General features: G+C 39.4%; 1 protein-coding gene across 3 annotated transcripts in view; it reads left to right on the forward strand.

Moving 5' to 3' along the window:
* Window positions 1–21,015, forward strand: part of SNTG1 (syntrophin gamma 1) — a 923,961-nt gene that overhangs the window by 165,455 nt on the left and 737,491 nt on the right. For 2 of the 3 annotated variants that reach the window (XM_077492670.1, XM_077492672.1), the window contains exon 2: window positions 14,512–14,551. The exons of the other annotated variant lie outside the window; for it this stretch is intronic. The gene's annotated coding sequence lies outside the window, so the exon portion shown is untranslated. The remainder of the gene's footprint in view (window positions 1–14,511; window positions 14,552–21,015) is intronic. 3 annotated transcript variants of the gene reach the window in all.

The following is a 21,015-nucleotide window of genomic DNA, read 5'->3' on the forward strand; positions in this document are numbered from 1 at the left end:
CTCCACCAATTGATTTGGACCAGTGCACAAAGCAAGGTCCATAAAGATATGGATGAGTGAGTTTGGAGTGGAGGAACCTTAACTGGCTTGCACAGAGTTCTGACCTAAACCCATTGGAACACCTTTCGGATGAATTAGAGCAGAGACCTTGAGTCAGGCCTTCTCGTCCACATCAGTGCCTGACCTCACAAATGCGTTTCTGGAAGAATGGTTAAACATTCCCATAGACACACTCCTAAACTTTGTGAACAGCCTTCCCAGAAGAGTTGAAGCTGTTTTAGCTGCAAAGGGTGGGCCAACTAAATATTGAACCCTACAGACTAAGCCCTTGTACATACGGTCGGACATTCCGACAACCAAATCCATCAGATTTTGTCAGACGGATTTTGTCCGAAACTGTTGCATACACACAGTCGGACAAAGTTGTCAGAAAATCCTATCGTACCTAACGTGATGACGTTATTTCGTTAGGACGGGACTACAGTCAGGCTAGTAGCCAATAGCTTTGGTCTAGGAATTTGATCTGAGCATGCGACGCACTTTGTCCAATCAGAATTCTCTACACATGATCGGACAAAGTCCGATCGGATCATGTTGTCGGAAAATTTTATAGCCCAGCTGGAAAACTTTGTCCGTCGGATACTCCAATGGAAACAGTCTGATGGAGCCCACACACAGTCGGATTATCCGACAACACGGTCCTATCGGACATTGTCCATCGGAATGTCCGACCGTGTGTACAAGGGCTAAGACTGGGATGCCATTAAAAAGTTCATGTGCGTGTAAAGGCAGGTGTCCCAATACTTTTAGCAATATAGTGTATATATATTTACATACACGCACGGGCATTAGTGTGGTACTTAAACTTTCATTATAATACAGTATAATGAAAGTTAAAGATTTCTATTTGTTTCCTGCTGCCAGGGCAATTATGACTACACAATCATAATTGCATAATGTGTAGCTGAATGTTTATACTGCAGTGACAGATGAAAAATGAAGATGCAAGTGTGTGTGAAAAGTTTGAAAAATAAAGAAAGTAAAAATATGTACTGAAGAAGTTTATTCTTTAATGTGATAAAGGAAAAAAAAAAACAATGTATTTGGGAGTGAATTAGAGAGATGAATAAGGACAGAAGAGTTGAAAATACTGATGTGTTATTTCTTCATGTATCTTTACATAAAGTGTTGCTTCAATTGCTTTTAAAGTAGCTGCGTAGGAAGAAACTGACTTTAATTCTTGTAAACTATTTTGGAGGAAGTTTAAATTGTTTCAAAGATTTTTTTTAAAGCTTCTATAGATATATTTTTATTTAATGGTGATTTAGGAAGGCTTTTACTGGGGAGACCTCCTATATTCCTCTATTATAGAAAGTTTTTTCCTCGCTATGGGACGTTTTTTATGCATAGCTAAAACTTTTCATGGACACTTCAAGATAACACCAGACTGTCCATGTTGATTATACATATTTTGTATTGTCCTTTTGGCAAATTAGTGCTCTTTTGACAACATTGCATTATTTCTTTGCTAAACAAAATAACTTGAGCGATAGAATGGCTATCCTAAATTGTTCATAATTGCTTTTATCAGTCATATTATAATTCATGGATAACTGATAGTGTGTGTACATGTGATTAAAAAAAAAATTCTATAAAGTTATTGACAAGAATAATTTAGGTGTAAGTCTTATATGCCTCAAAGAAATGTTATCGGCTGTAAAATATTAAGTAAAAACACCCCCTGTGAAAGAACACTCCTAAGACTGACCTTTCAAGCAAGTGTCTAGTCTTAAATTTTCTCTTTGAAAACTATAGTGGCTGGAGTATCTTCTGCATGAGTTCCGTACAGTGTGCTGTGGTTTCTTCTGGCCTCGACATCACTACTGTGTTCTGCAGTGACAAAGGGCTTGCAAATGGAATAAGCACACAGCAAGTGAAATCATTGTAAATCTAGAACTTCTGATCTGCACATTTGCTCTATATTAATATTTATTAATATTTATATTGTAGGCCTGTAATTCTTAGGAATAACTTAAATCTGTCCAAACCAGAGTCTAGCAGACATCCCGGGTATGATAAAGTTTGAAAAATGAAATCATAAATTATAATATAATAAAAAACTATAAATAATTATACCAAACAATAATATAATAATAATAAAAATTATTCAATAATGTAATCAAATCAAAAACACTGACATTTGTTCAGTTGCAGAATTATCACTGTCATTACTTTCAGTGATTGATGACTGATCTCCCCACAGATTACTATCTCTCAATTCTGAAAGTGATTCTAATTTATTATCGCTGTTTTCTAGCTGGTCTAAAACCACTTTTGATGTAAAGGGACAGTTTTGGTTGCTATGGACAATCTCCAGTTTCCAGGCAGAAAGAACAGTATTTATAATATAAAACTACACGCAGGGCACCGGGCAGACCACTAGGGACAAAAGGGAAAATTCCCCCAGCCAGGTAGTCACTTGCACTTGCAGTGTAGGTACAGAGGAGCCAGCTCCCTTCCTTGCATCAGTGCAATCAGGCAGCAGGGCCGCCAATGTGTGTAAATACCTCCCTTCAGCCCAGTGGGAAGGACTTATACAGAGTGTCTGCTGCTGTAAGCAGCGCCGTGATGCCTCTGGAAACTGAGGAAGAGAAGAAGAGTGACTCCTCCCTTCCTGGACTTTGAGAGCCAATAGGAGAGCGGCTGCCTGTGCAGGGGCTGGGCCACTGAGGCATGACTATGTGGAAGACTGTGGACAGGTTGGACACTGCTATGGGAGGGAAGCCAAATGTGACTACTATAGGGGAAAGGAGGGGGCAGAGGACAATACTGTGTGTGTGGGGGGGGGGGGGATGTGAAGGGGCAGAGGACACTGCTTTGGAAAGGGCCACCCCATAGCAGTGTCCTCTACTGGCTTTCACATCACCCTCCCCTGAACTCTGTATTCCGAGCACAACGCATTCCTGATGCCAGTATTCTGAGTACAACACATTTCTCATCCCTGTATTCTAGCACAACGCATTCCTGAACCCTGTATTCTAAGTTCTTAGTCGTTCTACACATTCCTGAACCCTGCATTCTGAGCACAACACATTCCTGAACCCTGTATTCTGAGCATAACACATTCCTGAACCCTGTAATATGAGCACAACTCATTCCTGAACCCTGTATTCTGAACGTAACGCACTCCTTTGAAAAAGCCCAAAAGATTTTTTCTGGGCCAAGTCGTATGTTTTTGGTCCCTTAGGGCTCATTCAGAGGGATGATCAGTCCCATCCTTTGTACAGAACCACTGACAGGTTTAATTCCATGAACTGTGAAATAAATAAGTTGGTTTTGTGTCACTGTTTGGGCACTCAGGCTCAAAAAGGTTGCCCATCACTGCCATAGATGAATAAAAAAATGTCCTTTCTCCAGGGGTGTCATTTGGAGGAATGCCTCCTGTAGTGCTATTGTGTTCTGCAGAATACAATGATTATTCCTAGTGGCTATACCCTCTGGCAGTAATTGCTTGTAGAAAAATCTGGATCAACTTGCATACAATCAGTCTTCCCATACATGGATTGAAATGCAGCTGGTCCCTGCTGAATCTGTGAAAATTTGAACCATGCATGGTTGGCTTAAATTTTGGCTATCTGTTACGTAGTAAGTCCTAGTTTTCTGACCTGGCTGCCTGTATGCTGAGTGATTGTGTGATTATAACAAAGACAACACCATACCACTTGGCAGTCAATTTATAGAAGACTGCCTTCAAGATCTATTTACACAGAATTGAAGCAAGTAAGAATCTTCAGTAGTTTGTGCTAAAGTCCCTAATGTGTTGACATATCCTCTTTGTAGATTGTTGATCACTATATTTATAGGATGGCAGATTGCACAAAATTGGAAATGGGACAATATATGATTGCAAATGAAATAAAGACCAGGAGACAACCATGAGACACCCCTGGTCTTTCTAAATATATGAAAACATTTTCTGATGGGGCTGCAATGATTACTAGACAGCACTGCTTAGTCGGTGTACATTAGCATCAAGCTAAGGAAGAACGTTAAATGTAGTCGGGGGGGGGGGGGGGGGGGTTCATAGCGGTAAAATGATTTTCAGTTGTACTGTTTCATGGCTGACATTATCACTGCTACCAGCAGCATACTTGATGGTGGTTAATGTAAAACAAAATATAGCTGCCTGTTGGCAAGACATATATAAGCTGCCCATTTGTTCTAAGGCTGGCAAGGATGTCTGGGAATATGTATGCATTGTGAAAAGATTCTCCTATTTTTTTAACTAGCTTCTTATAAAGTCGTTTCTGAAACTAAAGACATGAAATGTTCTTAAATTGATAGGCAGATCTTGAGTCCTTTTTTTTAAATCACTTTCCCTGCTGATTTAAAAATAAACAATGCTGCTCTTGCTGCAATACTTGTTTGGTTTGCCACAGAAATTCCACTCTGCTGGTGGTCATTGATTTTCCTGAAGTTCTGACTCTCAGAACAGCTTCGGCTTGATCTAACTTCAATCTATGCTACCCTACTCAGAACTATATGTAGAAAGCACTATTTTCAGTCTGCAATGGTCAGTGGTGTAGGGCAGATGGTTTTGGTAAGCATGCGAAAATGCTATGGAAGGGACTTTGGTTCACGTGTATTAATATTTGTTTAGAATACTTTGTTCCTAAAGTGTGCCTGAACTCAAAAATTATGTTTCTCCAAATAAATAGCTGTGTACTTCCTGGTACTTCCTGGTACTTCCTGGTACGTGAGTGTGCCTAGGCACTCCTATTCACGCAAACCTCATAGCTGTATACCTTCAGTGTGCATCTAATACAAAACGAGCTAGCCCATGGGACTTTAAATGAGTTGTCCATAGAGGTCAAAACAATGAGTATAATGAATTAATAAAGGTTTCATTAGAGTTTCACAGACATAGTCGTGAATCAATATATATATTAAAAACCATCATGAACCATAACTTGACCATAAACCATTGGATCAACAGACCATGCCACATCTTACCGATACTTATTGTCTTTTTATAAATCTACTCCTGTGGAAGCGAGCATGGGCTTCCGAAACGTGTCGAGTATATAAGCTGTATATGTATACTATGTACTTTTAGTATTATGGCAAACATGTTTATGGTCAAGTTATGGTTTATGATGGTTTTTTATATATATTGATTCATGACTATGTCTGTGAAACTCTAATAAAACCTTTATTAATTCATTATACTCATCGTTTTGACCTCTATGAACAACTCATTTAAAGTCCCATGGGCAAACTCGTTTTGTATTATATGTAATTTAGGGATGGAGCTGTATCATATTAAGAGATAGTATTCAGACCACCCTCCTCTTTTCAGTGTGCATCTAATGACGCATATACACGACTTTCCGGAAGACTAGGTCCGACGGTCTTCCCGACAGACTTTTCAGCGGAGTTCCGACTGACTTTACGAACGAACGGACTTGGCCACACACAATCACACCAAAATCCGATGGATTTGAACGTGATGAAGTACAACTGGACTAGAATAAGGAAGTTCATATCCAGTAGCCAATAGCTGCCCTAGCACCAGTTTTCATCTGTCGGACTAGCATACGGACAAACAGATTTTTCGACCGGACTCGAAACCATCGGAAAGATTTGAAACATGTTTTAAATCAAAAGTCCGTCTGATTTTTAGACAGCAAAGGTCAGATGAAGCCCATACACGATCGAATTGTCCGGTGGATTCATTCCGTCGGACCTTTGCTGTCAGTCCGGTTGTGTGTACACGGCATAAGTTTCTGTTGCAGTTGACTAATAGTACAATCAGATTTAGAGTGAGATTTGGTAAAGTCAGTGCTGTGCTGTGTACCATTCTCCCTACCCGAGGCTCGGACATAAGGAAGAAAAGAACTATATCAAGATGGTCACCACTACAGTACACTGAGGCACAATGGAGAACAAAGTATGGGTAAGTAATAAGGAAAGATCAGCTGCAGTAAGACTGTGGCAATACTGGTGAATCATCCTTTAGCCTCTGCCTGCCTTTTTATGGACACAGATTTCTGAGTTCATTTTCTTATTAACATGCATCTTTGCAAATATTTCCAAGTGGATTGTCTAAAGTTTCTCAATATTTTGTAAAATAAGCAAACTACTTATTTTTATATAAAGTCCATTGGGTGTCTTCTTAGTTAACTGAAGGTAGTTTACAGCCTGTTTTTTTCCTATGTAAATAGACACTTTATTCACTATGAATACTTTCACCGTATTAGAGGTTGTTTTATTAAAATTATGTTTTGTTTTGATAGCTTAGCTTGTGGATATAAGTTTGGTTAGCATTGGTTTTATATTCTTAATGTGCACTTGAGTTGATTCGATTTCATGCTAATATTTGTAAAAAGGGTTTCTGCTTGCAGACAGCAATTCTGATATATTGATAAGAATGTGACCACTGCAGTTAATCTACTGTGAATATCAACTAAGCCATTAATAATGCAATTTTGTTAAAGAGGAGCTTGACAAAATACTAAAAACATGTTTATAGCCTAAATACTGAAACTGTAAAGCCTCATAATTTCATTTTTGTTAATGTCAAAGTCAATAAAATCCTTCCACTAGTCCTAATTTGTAGAGTGTCACAGTAGTGTAATATGTTTTCTTAGTAGTGGATGTTGTACGATCACAGAAGCACTTTGGTTATGTGATCTTATATTATTTATACAGTTATACTGCAGTAGACATCCCTACAGCCTGCACATTTAAAAGCAGTTCTGCTTTCACAGCGCCGATATTTCGATGCTTAAAGGTTTCCTTTAACCACTTGACCTCCAAAAGATTTACCCTCCTTCATGACCAGGACATTTTTTATGATACGGCACTGCATTATTTTAGCTGATAATTGTGTGGTCATGCAACTCTGTACCCAAATTAAATGTATGGCATTTTTTTCCCACAAATAGCTTTCTTTTAGTGGTTTTTGATTACCACTGAGTTTTTATTTTTATTTTTTGTGCTATAAAAAAAAAATAAACAACAATTTTGAAAAAAATATATATATTTTTTTACTTTCTGCTATAAAACATATCCCACTTTCAAGTGTCCTTGCAGTGCAAAGTGGATTTTCCTTTAGTAAATAACCCCCAGTGGTTTGGATTCACAAAAGACATATAGACTGTCCACTTTTACAACTGCAGTTGCTCCAGAGCTTAGTAAATGAACTGGCTCTTCAATTTGCAAAGAAAATCCAATGCAAGGAAAAAACATGCAAGGGAAAAAAAACAAAAAAAAAAAAAAATTTTTTTTGCTTGTACATGATTGGATGATGAAAGTCAGTAGAGCTTCCCCTCATTTACTAAGCTCTGGAACAACTGTACTTGCAGAGTGCAACTGCACTTGTAAAGTGTACAGTCTATTTTAGTCTATTTGCCTTTTGTAAATCAACCCCATTGACTTTCCTGAGCCCAGTCTTTGTGAATAACTAACACTGACTAGTCCTGTCTTTGTGAATAACTAACACTAACTAAACATAAAAGAAATGGGTAAGGTCTAACTAGATCTAAACTAATTAGTGATAAATAGAAGGGGAAGACATGACAAAATACCAAAATTATATTAGTAAACAAGTTGCAGTGGTTCAAAACTGTCCCAAACAGTTCAATACAAGTCATAGTTATATGGCAGCAGATCACGTACCCAGGTAGGGAGCGCACACTCCACGCACACTCCGCGGTGGCGGTGCTGTGATTTTACAAAGCACAATCTGATCAGGTAGTGCCGGTGTTCTGCCGTATAGTGTCCGGCCATCAAATAGTGTCCGCCCCGTACTGCGCATGCGCAGTACGGAGCAGACGAAGCTTCGGAACATCTCCGAGGCTGAACAGCGCCTGCGCCGTGAGTGGAGGTGGTGGCCCCACCATCCAAGTGGACATAGGGTTGTGAATATTAGAGGGCCCCTCGCGGGCGAGCTTCACTCGTCACGCTTCAGGCTCGGCCTCGCTGCGCTCGGCTCTTTTTTATTCCTACTCTGTGTCCACTTGGATGGTGGGGCTAGAACCTGGACTCACGGCGCAGGAGCCGTTCATCCTCGGCAATTTTCGGAATCTGTGTTGCTGTGTACTGCGCATGCGCAGTACGCAGCGGACACTATCGGATGGAGGATGTTATATGACAAGACACCGGCCAATAGATGTTCACCAGCACCTGATGATCAGTAAGGCTAGACAAAGAATGGAGCTCTGGCTATTTGACAGGGGGAAAGGGATGGATTTTGTGTCCCTGCTAAGCAGGAAATAAAATTGCCGTTAGTAAAAGCAGCACACATAGTAAACACAAACACTGGCTAGGCACACATTTAACCCTTTGATCCCCCTAGATGCTTAACTCCTTCCCAACCAGTGTCTTTAGTACAGTGATAGTGCATATTATTAGCACTGATCACTATATTGGTTATACTGGTTCCCACAAAGTGTCAAAAGTTTCAGTTAGTGTCAAAATGTCTGCCGCAATATTGCATTATTTTAAACCAACAATATGTAGCAGAATACATGTTGGCCTAAATTTATGAAGATTTTAAAAAAAATCTTCATAAATTTAGGCCAACATGTATTCTGCTACATATTGTTGGTTTAAAATAATGCAATATTGCGGCAGACATTTTGACACTAACTGAAACTTTTGACACTTTGTGGGAACCAGTATAACCAATATATAAAAATTGAAGAGCCAGTTCATTTACTAAGCTCTGGAGCAACTGCAGTTGTAAAAGTGGACAGTCTATATGTCTTTTGTAAATCCAAACCACTGGGGGTTATTTACTAAAGTAAAATCCACTTTGCACTGCAAGGACACTTGAAAGTGCACTTAGAAGTAAAGTCACTGTAAAACAGTCATTGTGGAAACAGGGAGCCCCAAGGGTGGTGGGAAAGATGGAAAATATTCAAGCGTACAAAGAAATATAGTGAGGTACTGGGTCTATAGGGGAGGGGGTTCTCTTTTTGCCTTCTTAGAAGAGGGAGGGACAAAGGGGGGAGGAAGGAGACATGAGGGGGTGGGGGGGGATGGACAAAGTATAAAATGTATGTCAATTGTTTTTTATTGTATGTAGTAGGGAAGGGGCCGAATGGCCTATCCCTGCATCTTTGATATTTTTCCCTGCTTTCCTTTTTCTCTTCCCCTTTTGTAAAACTGGAAAAAATGTGAAATAGAGTAAAAAAAAAAAAAGTAAAGCCACTGTAGCTCTGAGGGGGACATGCAAGGAAAATAAAAACAGCATTTTAGTTTGCACACGATTGGATGATAAAATCAGCAGAGCTTCCACGCATTTTAGATCTACCCCTTAGATTTAGAGTGACTGCACTTCCAAGTGCACTTGCAGTGCAAAGTGGATTTGCCTTTCGTAAATAACTCTTGAAAAGACATTCATTTAGCTAAAGTAAAATTGCTTTGGATTCAACTTCTGTGTCTTACTGAAGTGCAAAGCTGCCTGTGGATGGTGTCAAGTCAGAAGATGACCATACTGTCCAGACAGGATAAAATCTAAACAACAGCACTAGCAAACACAACGTCATTACGTCAATGGACATTTTTTTCCGGTTCCAAGACTGATATCACTTCTGGTTATCGGTGGAACGTTTTTTTTTTTTTACTAATTATCTTAGCTAAGTATCTGTAAGCCCTTGTACACACGGTCGGACATTCCGACAACAAAATCCATCGGATTTTGTCCGACGGATTTTGTCCGAAACTTGTGTTGCATACACACAGTCCGACAAAGTCCGATCGTACGTAACGTGATGACGTTATTTCGTTACGACGGGACTACATTCAGGCTAGTGGCCAATAGCTTTGGTCTGGGAATTTGATTTGAGCATGCGTGGCACTTTGTCAGATCGGAATCCTCTACACACAATCCGACAAAGTCCGATCTGATCATGTTGCCGGAAAGTTTTATAGCCCAGCTCTAAAACTTTCTCGGTCGGATATTCAGACAGAAACAGTCCGATGGAGCCCACACACAGTCAGATTATCCGACAACACCGTCCGATCGGACATTTTCCGTGTGTACAAGGGCTAACAAGTGAGATCTGCCTAATGATTTGATGTCAAGCTGCCATGCCTGGTCACTATTATAAGCCCAAAGTGACCCGTAGAATGAAAAGTTAGAGGTCCATTCCATCTGGTGAGTGGGGACACAAGATGGGGTGTTTTGCGCATCTGTAAACTCTGGAGCACTTTGCCCTTTTTTTGATTGGAGCACATCAGTCCCTTTATATGGACATTCACTTTTTATTGTTTTTCACTATATTTATTGATGTTGTGTTTGCTAGTGCTTTAGTTTATATTTTATCCTGTTTGTCTAGTGAATAGCACTTTGTGCACAGCAGCTGCATTTCTAGTTTTATTTTTATCTTTTTCTATTTGTCACATTTGCCACACCATTAGCGCAAGTTTATATATTTAGAATATTTTATGTTCAATACTGTCCAGACAGACTCAGTCTAGGGAGATATGATAACACATAAAGTTCAATTTCAAACAGAATAATCTACAAAATATTGAAAAACTATTTTAGGTTGACTGACAATTAAATTGCCTAATACTCTGTATTTAAACACTTGCTTTTGTTACAATTTATTTTTGACTATGGTGTGATTGACATTTTTTTTTCTCCATATACTGTATGTTTGAGGCTCAAAAGCAGAGGTTTATTGCTTAGGTTCCAAACTCTCACATAAGGGGTATGTTATATGCCCCATACCCAAAAGCTGTGGTTTGTGTTTCTTTGTTTTGTTTTTTTGCTTTCCAGAGTTCTGTCTGTTATTTGTGACTATTCCACGCGATTGGTGACAGCCAATTACATTATTTACTCTTTCATTTGTCCTTATCTTCTAAAACCAGTCTGCTAGATGAGTTGAAATAATAGTAATGTAGGAACACGCTGTTCCTCTGACAGCAATATATAAAGTAAGGTAGTCAGTCAAGCTGCATTTTTTATAACTAGATATAATGCCTAGCTGTAGAAAAACACAACACTATTAGCTTCCAATTCTCTGTAAAGGAATGTTTCCTATGAAATTAGCAAGTGTTGCAGTACATCCGTGACAATTAAATTGTTCAGGACTAATTGGTTTTCAAGCATTATTGATTCTGTATACAATTGCAGGTGGTACACTTAAAGGGTGGGCTTATAGAGCTAGGGTTATTGACACAAACTTTCACAAATAACATGTGTAATCACCAGTAATTGCATTTTTTTTTTATCATCTTCAAGTCACAAGAGCAAACATCAAATATAATTTTTGGATTATGCATTTTATAATCTGAACAATTGATTTTGCTGTTTAAATGTACTACAGGCAAAACAATTTATGGAGACTGCTGTGAGCTGTCAGAAGCATAGAAAGATGGATTGATGAGTTAAGTGCTTTACATGTTCATAGATTCAAGTTAGATTGAGGTGTCATTGACATGTTGACATCATGCAGAGCTGCAATTACAAATGGAAACACATATTCCTAGCCTATCAATCTTTTTATCTGAAGAATGGAGTTTTCAATATGTATTTCTTGTAATGTGCATAGGAACTAAGTAACATTGTGCCTACATAGTCTCACCCACATGTACTTTTCCTGCTTTATATAAAACTGGCAGCTTTTATGGAAGGGATTATGCAGGAACAAGTTAGATTTTGATATACTGTTGTTTACACCCTCTGTCAGCAGTTAGGCAAAAACGGTGTTCTCCATAAATAATGACATTTAGAAATGAGAATTATTTTTTTAGTCATGATTAAGTTATACCTTTTCTGGATGTAGAGCCTTAAAATATGATTGTTCTCTATGAAAAGTTATAATACTAGATCATATTAACATGTATAATGTTATGGTGTGTGTGTTATGGATGTGAGAGAACAATGTTATGTATTGATCACCTTCCGTTTTCAATATTTATCAAATGTAAATATATTATTTAGTGGGGTATTCCATTGTACTTAGAAACCACAACTTAATATGCTATCTCTTTGTACCTTTATTTTACTGTCATGTTGCCTGGGGTTCTTCAAATAGGTACCTAATGGAGCATGAGAAGTGGTCTGTGGTACAATCAGGCTAGAGGGGGATCTGAGTGGTGAAGCCAAAGTTGAGTTGCAGCATAAGATAAAATGAGACTTTGTATGTGGTGTATGGACTGCAAGTGGCACTTAGGGAGAAGGTGCATGCAATAGCCAATGCTTGGAGAATGCTGCAGTGTGGGGTGGGCTTAGGATTTGCCTGCTGGTGCAAAACAAGTTTGCCATTGCAAGGAGGTGGGATCAACAAGGGCCGGAGCTGGAGAAATCTGGATCCAGGAGGACTGCCATTAGAGAATGTGCTTCAGGATATTGTTTAGTGTCACACAAAGTTTGCCCTGCAGCCTTACTGCATGATTGACCACCGGCAGGGCAAACTTTGTCAAAGCACTGCAGAGTTCTATATTAGCATAAACACTAGGCTAAGCTTACATGTAGTTTCAATAGAGAGTGCACATAGTGAAGTAAGAGCTTGGCATCAACTTACCAGATAGAAACATTACAGGCATACCCCACTTTTAAGTACACAATGGAGTTTATTTACTGAAGCTGGAAAGTGCAAAATCAGGCTCCCTTCTGCATAGAAACCAGTGAGCTTCCAGGTTTTATTACCAAAGCTTAATTGAACAAGCTGAGGTTAGAAGCTCATTGGGTTCTTTGCAGAAGTGAGCCTGATTTTGCACTTTCCAGCTTTAGTAAATAAACCCCATTGTGTACTTAAAAGTGGGGTATGCCTGTAGTGCACAAGACAGTTTTCCAACAAGTCGAATTACTAGAACAATACAGAAGCAATTGCCAGCAGGCCTAGAAACTTTCCACAAATATGAGATTGTTGCCCAATGCCACGGGATTGGTTGAATGTTACCTAATGTCTATGTTTACACTCAGAGAAGGGCACAGTCTGTCACCAGTCCTTTGAACCTTATTTTATTGCATGGAAGTTCAGGGAAGAAAGATATTCTGAAGTTGCCAGCTTTATTGAGATGTTAATATGTGTTGCATATTGATAACTTTAACAGCAAACACTTTGTCATTAAAGCTTCTGTATCTGCATCGTTCCATAAACAACAACTGAAAAATGGGAAATAAAGGGCAGTGAAAAATGTTTTCCAAATATAGTGAGAACAATACAGAAGCTGAGAATGTCCACTCAATAAATTCAATTGAAGTCAATCTTCTCACATTTCATTGTGTGAACATCCTCAAATATATTAGTAAATCAGTCTCAATGTGGAAGTGAGCCCTTTCACATCAGGGCCTAAAGGTCCTGATTGTTGGTGTCAAATCTTTTTGGTACTCCATTTCACAATTCCAATATGTCCAGTATTAAAAGAAGGGGACACAACATTTTGCTTGTTTATTAAGTTGTAGTATGCAGTGTGATTCAAATCATGTGCTTTGTCAGGTGTTCCACTTGGAGAACATTCCAAAGCTATGGGGGTTATTTATAAAAGGCAAATCCACTTTGCACTGCTAGTGCACTTTGAAGTGCAGTCACTGTAAATCTAATGCCGCGTACACACGGTCGAACTGTTTGACGTACTTAGTCCGTTGAAACACATTTCAGCGGACAATCCGCTGGTGTGTGGGCTTCAGCAGACTTTTTCAGCGTGCAGTCCGGAGTACTAAGAATTTCGGTTTTTCCAAAAATCTGTCCGTCGTACTTTGGTTTCAGCGGACAATACGGTCGTCAGTATGCTAGTCCGACGGACTAAGAATGGCGCATGCCCAGAAAGGATTTACAGGGCTTTGCTGTGTCTTGGACTTCCTATTTCTAGTCCCGTCGTACGTGCTTTACGTCATCGCGCAAGCTTTCGTCAGACTGTTTGTGTATCCGTGTGTGGTCAAGTCCGTTCAGTGGAAAGTACGCCGGATTGTCCGTCGGATTGTATGACGGACTAAGTACGTCAAACAGTTCGACCGTGTGTACGCGGCATAAGGGGTAGATCTGAAATGAATGGAGGCCTGCTGATTTTATCAATCAATCATGTGCAAGATAAAATGCATTTTTTTTGTTTCCCTTGCATGTCCCTCTCAGATCTACAGCGACTGCACTTCCAAGTGCACTTTAATTGAACTTGTAGTGCAAAGTGGATTTGCCTTTAGTAAATAACCCCTTTGCATCTAATAGGTAATATAACGGCTTTAATCCAAAAGTTGGTTAAAATAATAAAAAAAAAAAAAAATCTGATTGTAATTCAGCCTACTTGGAATCACAGACCCTAAGATATTCATTCAATATGCCTCTTTCTAAGGTAGCAAATTGTTTCATTATCTATTTTCCCCGGGGAACACAATTTTAAACAACTAATTTCAGCTGGGAAGCTTTGTGTTCTTCTGATTGTGTATAACCAATCCAAAAGGTGCACTGCAGGGGGTCAGGTTTTTGCAGTACCAAAGGAATAAATGAAAAATGTAGCTTGTAAATTTTAATTCATTTCTCTCTCCTTTTGTAGGCTGAATTATGGATATGTTTGATACAGCTTGAAGGTGGTGGTATGTAATACACCATAATATTTTGTTACTTTGTTGTTTTAATATATTGTAAATGTCTTGATTATCTTGCAATGTAGCATTAGTCAATATATTTGTAAATTTAAAATGTTGTAATATGTTTCATATCCATGGTCAGGATAGGATGTGTTTTTGTATATGGCCCTGGAAAGGATGTACAGACCCCAAAATGTGTCAGCCTTACATTTACCTCCTAATAATAAACATTTTTATCAAGTAGCAAGTTATTGAAAGAACACATATCTGTACACAGTGTAAGCAGTGGCAACTACTGGAAAAAAAAAAAAAATATATATATATATATATATATATGAATATATATATATATATATATATATATATATATATATATATATATATATATATATATATATATATATATATATATATATATATATATATAATAGTACAATGTATATTGTGCAAACGTTTTAGGCAGTATGAAAAAAATGCAGTAAATTAGGAATGCTTTCAGAAATAGAAGTTTTAAGCATTTATTTTTAGCAATTAACAAAATGGAAAGTAAATTAACAGAAGAGAAATCCAAATCAAATCAATACACTTGCACACAGTTTTTGATGGAACTCGGCAGGTAGGTTGTTTCAAACATCTTGGAGATCTAACCACTAATCTACATCCTTCTATCTCTTCATATAATACCTGACAGACTCAATGATGTTGAAATTAGCGCTCTGTGGGGGCCAAACCATCACTTCCAGGACTTCTTGTTATTTTTTACACTGAAGATAGTTCTTAATTACATTTTCTGTATGCTTGAGGACATTCCCCTGCTGTAGAATATATATATTTACAATTTTGACTCATCAGTCCAGAGCACCTGCTGCCATTTTTCTGCACCCCAGCTCCTATGTTTTCATCCATAGTTAAGTTGTCTAGCCTCATTTCCACGTCAGATGTATGGCATTTTTGCTTGCAATTCTTCCATGAAGACTACTTATGGTCAGACTTATACAGACAGTAGATGGGTGTACCTGGGTCCCATTGGTTTTAACCAGTTCTATGCTGGTGGCACTGCTGGACATCTGATGATGAAGGGAAGTATGAATGATGTGTCTTTCATCTGCTGCGTTAAGTTGCCTTAGCCAACCACTGCTTCTATGGCACTCACCATTGCCTGTTTTTTTTGTGCTTCTTCAAAAGAGCTTGAGCAGCACATCTCGAAGCTCCAGTCTGTTTTGAAATCTTTGCCTGGGAGAGACCTTGCTGATGCAGTGAAACTACCTTGGGGGTTATTTACGAAAGGCAAATCCATTTTGCACTACAAGTGCAAACTACAAGTGCACTTGAAATTGCACTGTAAGTGCACTTGGAAGTGAAGTTGCTCTAAATTTGAGGGGCAGATCTAAAATGAGAAGCTTTGCTGATTTTATTATCCAATCATGTGCAACTAAAATGCTGTTTTTTTTATTTCCCTTGCAAGTCCCACCTCTGATCTACAGCAACTGCACTTCCAAGTGCAATTTCAAGTGCACTTTGCACTTGTAGTTTGCACTTGTAGTGCAAAGTGGATTTGTCTTTAGGCCCCTTTCACACTGGGGCGGGAGTGGCATCGATGGTAAACTGTGCTATTTTTAGTTCCGCTTTACTGGCGGTTTAGCGGCGGTATTCGGTTTTACCCCCTGCTAACGACAGTGAAAGGGTTAAAACCGCGCAATGCACTACTGCAGCAGCACTTTGCTGCCGGTATAGCTGCGCTGCCCCATTGATTTCAATGAGCAGGAGCGTTGAATGAATGGTGTACACAGCGCTCCTTCACCGCTCCAAAGATGCTGCTAGCAGGACTTTTTTTACCATCCTAATAGCGCACCGCACCAGTGTGAAAGCCCTCAGGGCTTTTTACCATTGGAGAGACAGCAGAGGCTGTTTCAGATCGGTTTGCAGGCGCTGTTTTTAGGGCAATAGCACCTGCAAAACAACCCAGTGTGAAATGGGTCTAAGTAAATAGCCCCCACTGTGCCATGTTACTGTGCTCAGTCTTGCCATGGTGTATGACCTGTGACATGTCTTCCACAACCTTACCTTAGTAGCATGGTCTGGCTGTTCGCCCTCTTCAACCTACATATAAAACTGGTGATCATAAGCACCTGCTTGGTATAATTGGTTAATCATACATATGTCTCTAATCATACAAAAACCCTGACTTTGTGCAAGTGTACAAACTGTGCAAGTGTAAGAATTGAAGGAAAAGGGTAGTCACACCAAATATTGATTTAATTTGGATATTTTTTCTGTTTGCTCACTTTGCATTTTGAAACTTGATAAAAATAAATGCTGAAATACTGTATATATCTTTGATAGCATTCTTACTTTACAACATTTATTCACACCTTTTGCACAGTACTGTATATAAAAATACAATCTGTATAAATATTGCCATATAGTATATATTCAATATATACCATAGTACATCATATATGTGTCCTTTGTAAGCAGTTACATATCTATCAGTGTGATATATGAGATTGCAAGCTTAGATAATGACTTCTATTTTTGCCTCATTGCAGCACACTGTGAGCGTGATTTATATAGTCTAGAAATCCTTGGACAATGCATTCATTATAAGCAGTCTAGGGTGTGCATTACTAATAACTTCCCAGTTGCCAGCAGCAGTTACTATTATCATTTCCTCTGTTTGCTGAATATTTTTCTTACTTTGCATTTGGATAAAACATCATATATTCTGATTATGATGCAATGTTTAAGGAAATTTGTCTTTATTATATACATTTTTTGTTAGTATAGAGCAGTAAAGCTCAGTATTAATCCTAGGTGGGAGGCTGTCAATGAAGCTTGTGATCAAGAGTGATTAATGTAATGGTTCTATCTAGGCAAATATAATGTTTGCATATCAACAATACTGGCAATAAGTGTCAAAGATGGGTTAGCTATCAATTTAATCATACATCCAGCAAATGTGATTTTGTTTGTAAAGCTTGTTGAAAAAATAATTCTTCTTGTAGTGACATCTTTTGTGTTGGGAGGGATTTTGTATGTTAAATAATACTCCACCTTCTCAATTACACAAGCAGTTGTTGAGATCACATAGCAGTGAAGTGCTTCCTGATGTATTTTCAGCAACAGTCGCACAACTTCCATTGACTTTTTTTCTTCCAGATTAGCTTTTATCCACCTCACAGTAAACGGCAATTGTTTTCAAATAAATACCATTATTACTGCATACAGCTCTCCCACTAATACATATAGCTATTTTTTGTTATGTTGAATGTGCAAATAGAGTATGCAAGCAATTTTGAAGCATTTAAAAGTAAGATCTTTAACAGTTTCCTTCAAGGAAAAATTTGTTGTTTTTCAATCTGGGTGATGCTATAAATACATTTTACATCTACATCTGGACAAACTAATTTGTGTAGCTGCCCAGGCAAAAACATTTTAATAAGGCAAAACAGAATTTCCGCTGTGGGACTTCTACTGTTTTACTGCGCATTTGTTCCTTCTTTTATGACCAACTACTTAAGCTAACAAGACAAAGCTGTTGGGCCTTATGACTTGAATTTGTCTGTTTGTTTTTTATTGTGCCCTAATGCACGTCAACAGAATATTAATGAATATGTAAATATGTAACGTTCCTTTGAAATGTTATTCCAATTTATATGTATGTATATATATTAGGAATGGGCCGAAACCCCCCCGGTTCAGTTTGCACCAGAACATGCGTACAGGCAAAAAGTTTGAGCAAACATGCGAACCCTATTAAAGTCTCTATGGGGCATGAACATGAAAAATTGAAGAATCAAAAGTGATCATTTTAAAGGCTTATATGCAAGTTATTTCCATAAAAAGTGTATGGGGACCTGGGTGCTGCCCTAAGGGACATGTATCAATGCAAAAAAAATAAAAACGTTTATTCAGGAGCAGTGATTTTAATAATGCTTAAAGTGAAACAATAAAAATGTAATATTTCTTTAAATATCATGCCTGGGGTGTCCCCTTATTCTGCCTGGAAAGTGGCCCATCGGTGTGATGTGTAGAACAGTGCCACAGCAAAATGAAATTTCTAAAGGAAAAAATTTACTTGAAACTTGCTCACAGCTGGAATGTATTGCTGGCTCCCGTCAATATAGATGAAAAATCTATGAAATAATTGGTGTGGATCCCCCCCAGTCCATACCAGGTCCTTCGGGTCCCCCCCCCAAAAAAATCTATACCAGACCCTTATCTTTCACTCATGGTTAGTGTTTGGCTGAAGCCATTTATTATCAATCAACTGTTTACACTTTTTAAATCATAATGGCAACAGAAACTAGCCAAATGGCCCTTTGCATTTTCCTTGCACGCGATTGGGTATTTTTTGCAAAGTGAAGCTTTACCTCATTTATTAAGGTCTGGAACAACTAGCACTTGCAGAGTGCATTTGCCTTCAGTAAATCAAGCCCACACTGTTTCAAATAATGCACAACATTTCAAAAAAGTTTACAGGGACACGTTTGCTTGCTGTGTATCCAGCATATCCTTGTAGGAGAGGCAGGCACTTTAATTACAGGTGGGACATCAATTTAAAATAGATGTGATTCTACTTGAATCAAATTGTTAGCCTATTAATTGGAAATCTTTATATATACAATTTCAAGATTTCTCATATCAAGAACTGAAACACAGACACTAATTGTTGTTCAGTACTAAAATAATTGATGTATTTGTTTGGCTACCGAGGTACAGTCACTTTAAAGTTCAGCAGTCCAACATATCTTACAGAGAATATAGGGATGAACACCAATTACACTGCATACACATTTTGCATCCAGTACTCAGAAAGCATAATTTGACACTGACCATTCTGCTAAGTAATGGAACTCCTGCAGTCTACATAGTAGTATGTAGGGCAGTGTACAGAGATCAGTAGTACTGTATATAGTGCAGTTTACAGAGGTCAGTAAGATGTAGGGCAGTGTCAGTAGGAGGTAGGACAGTGTACAGGGGTCTGTGAGATGTAGGGCAGTGTACAAAGGTCAGTAGCAGTGTATAGTGGTCAGTAGTAGGTAGGACAGTGTACAGAAATCAGTAGTATGCAAGACAGTGTAGAGAGGTCAGTAGAATGTATGGCTGTGTGCAGTGATCAGCAGGGCATAGGACAGGGGTCAGTAGGGCCAAGGACAGGAGTTAGTAGGACAAAGGACAGGGAGTCAGCAGGGCAGTGTACTGGGGTTAACCAGGGCAGAGAACTAAGGGTCAGCAGGGCAGAGGACCAGGCAAAGCAGGGCATTGGAGAAGAATCAATGGTGCAGGAGGAGAGAGAATCGGTGGGACAGAGTATGGAGGACAGAAGGGTAAAATAGGAGGGGAGGGCACAGTTGAGGGGGCCAGGAGGGCACAGTACAGGGGGAGGTGAAAAGGGTACAATACTGGGAGCAAGAGGGAACAGTACAAGAAGGCAGCAGGCCACAATACTGGGGCCAGGAGAGCACAGTACAGGGGGTGGGGAGGACACAGTACAGGGGGCATAAAGGCACAGTACAGGGGGCAGGAGGGCCTAGTACAGAGAAAGTAGGAAGGCATAGTATGGGGGGCAGGAGGGCACAGTACAGGGGGGAGGGAGGGCACAAGGGGAGCAGGAGGCATAGCCCTGGAAACAGGAGGGCACAGTACAGGAGGGCAGGAGAGCACAGTACAGGAGGGAAGGAGAGCCCAATATAGGGGGCAGGAGGGCACAGTATGGGGGAAGAAGTGCACAGTACAGGGGACAAGGGAACACAGTGCTGGGGGGAGAAGGACATGGTACAGGGGGGCATGAGTGCCCAATACAGGGGGGAAGGAGGGCAGAGGGCAGGAGAGTGCAGTACAGGAGGGCAGGAGAGCACAATATGGGGGCCAGGAGTGTACAGTAGAGGGGGTGGTAATGTATAATACAGTTATCATCTCCTCAAGCAGCACAGGGAAGCTGGTGTCACAGAACTTACCTGTTCCAGCACCTGTCACTGGGCTAAATCTACAATTAGAATGATGTCTTCTGGTGTATTAAAGGGGTTAAGGAGAAAAACCCCAAGGCAAAACATCTTTTTACTGCTGCTGCTTGTGTTGGCTGGATGTGTCCTGCTCCTCTGACATGGCATGAATAATATAGGTGGGTCGTCAGGGATCGGAGCAGTATACTTCCTGCTCACAAAAGTAGCAGCCGTAGTAAGAGGCCTTGCCTCAGGGTTTCTTCCTTAACCCTTTCAAAGCATTGGAAGATTAGTGGAAACTGGGGGGGGAGATATCATTCTGATTGTAGATTTAGCCCATTGGCAGACTGCTGCTGTCCCCGCAGCCCAGATTGTGGGACGCTGCTCGGGACAAGGTTATTCTGGGACAACATAGTAAAAAGCATGGAACGTATGAATGCATCGCAGATGGCCAGAAGACATTTATTATATTTCACCCAAAAAGTTAGGGGTTGTTACACTGCACATTATCATTGCTTTAAAAAG

Source organism: Lithobates pipiens, unplaced genomic scaffold (genome assembly GCF_037356315.1).
Source record: "Lithobates pipiens isolate NorthernLeopardFrog02 unplaced genomic scaffold, aLitPip1_a1.2 Scaffold_19, whole genome shotgun sequence".
NCBI lineage: Eukaryota > Metazoa > Chordata > Amphibia > Anura > Ranidae > Lithobates > Lithobates pipiens.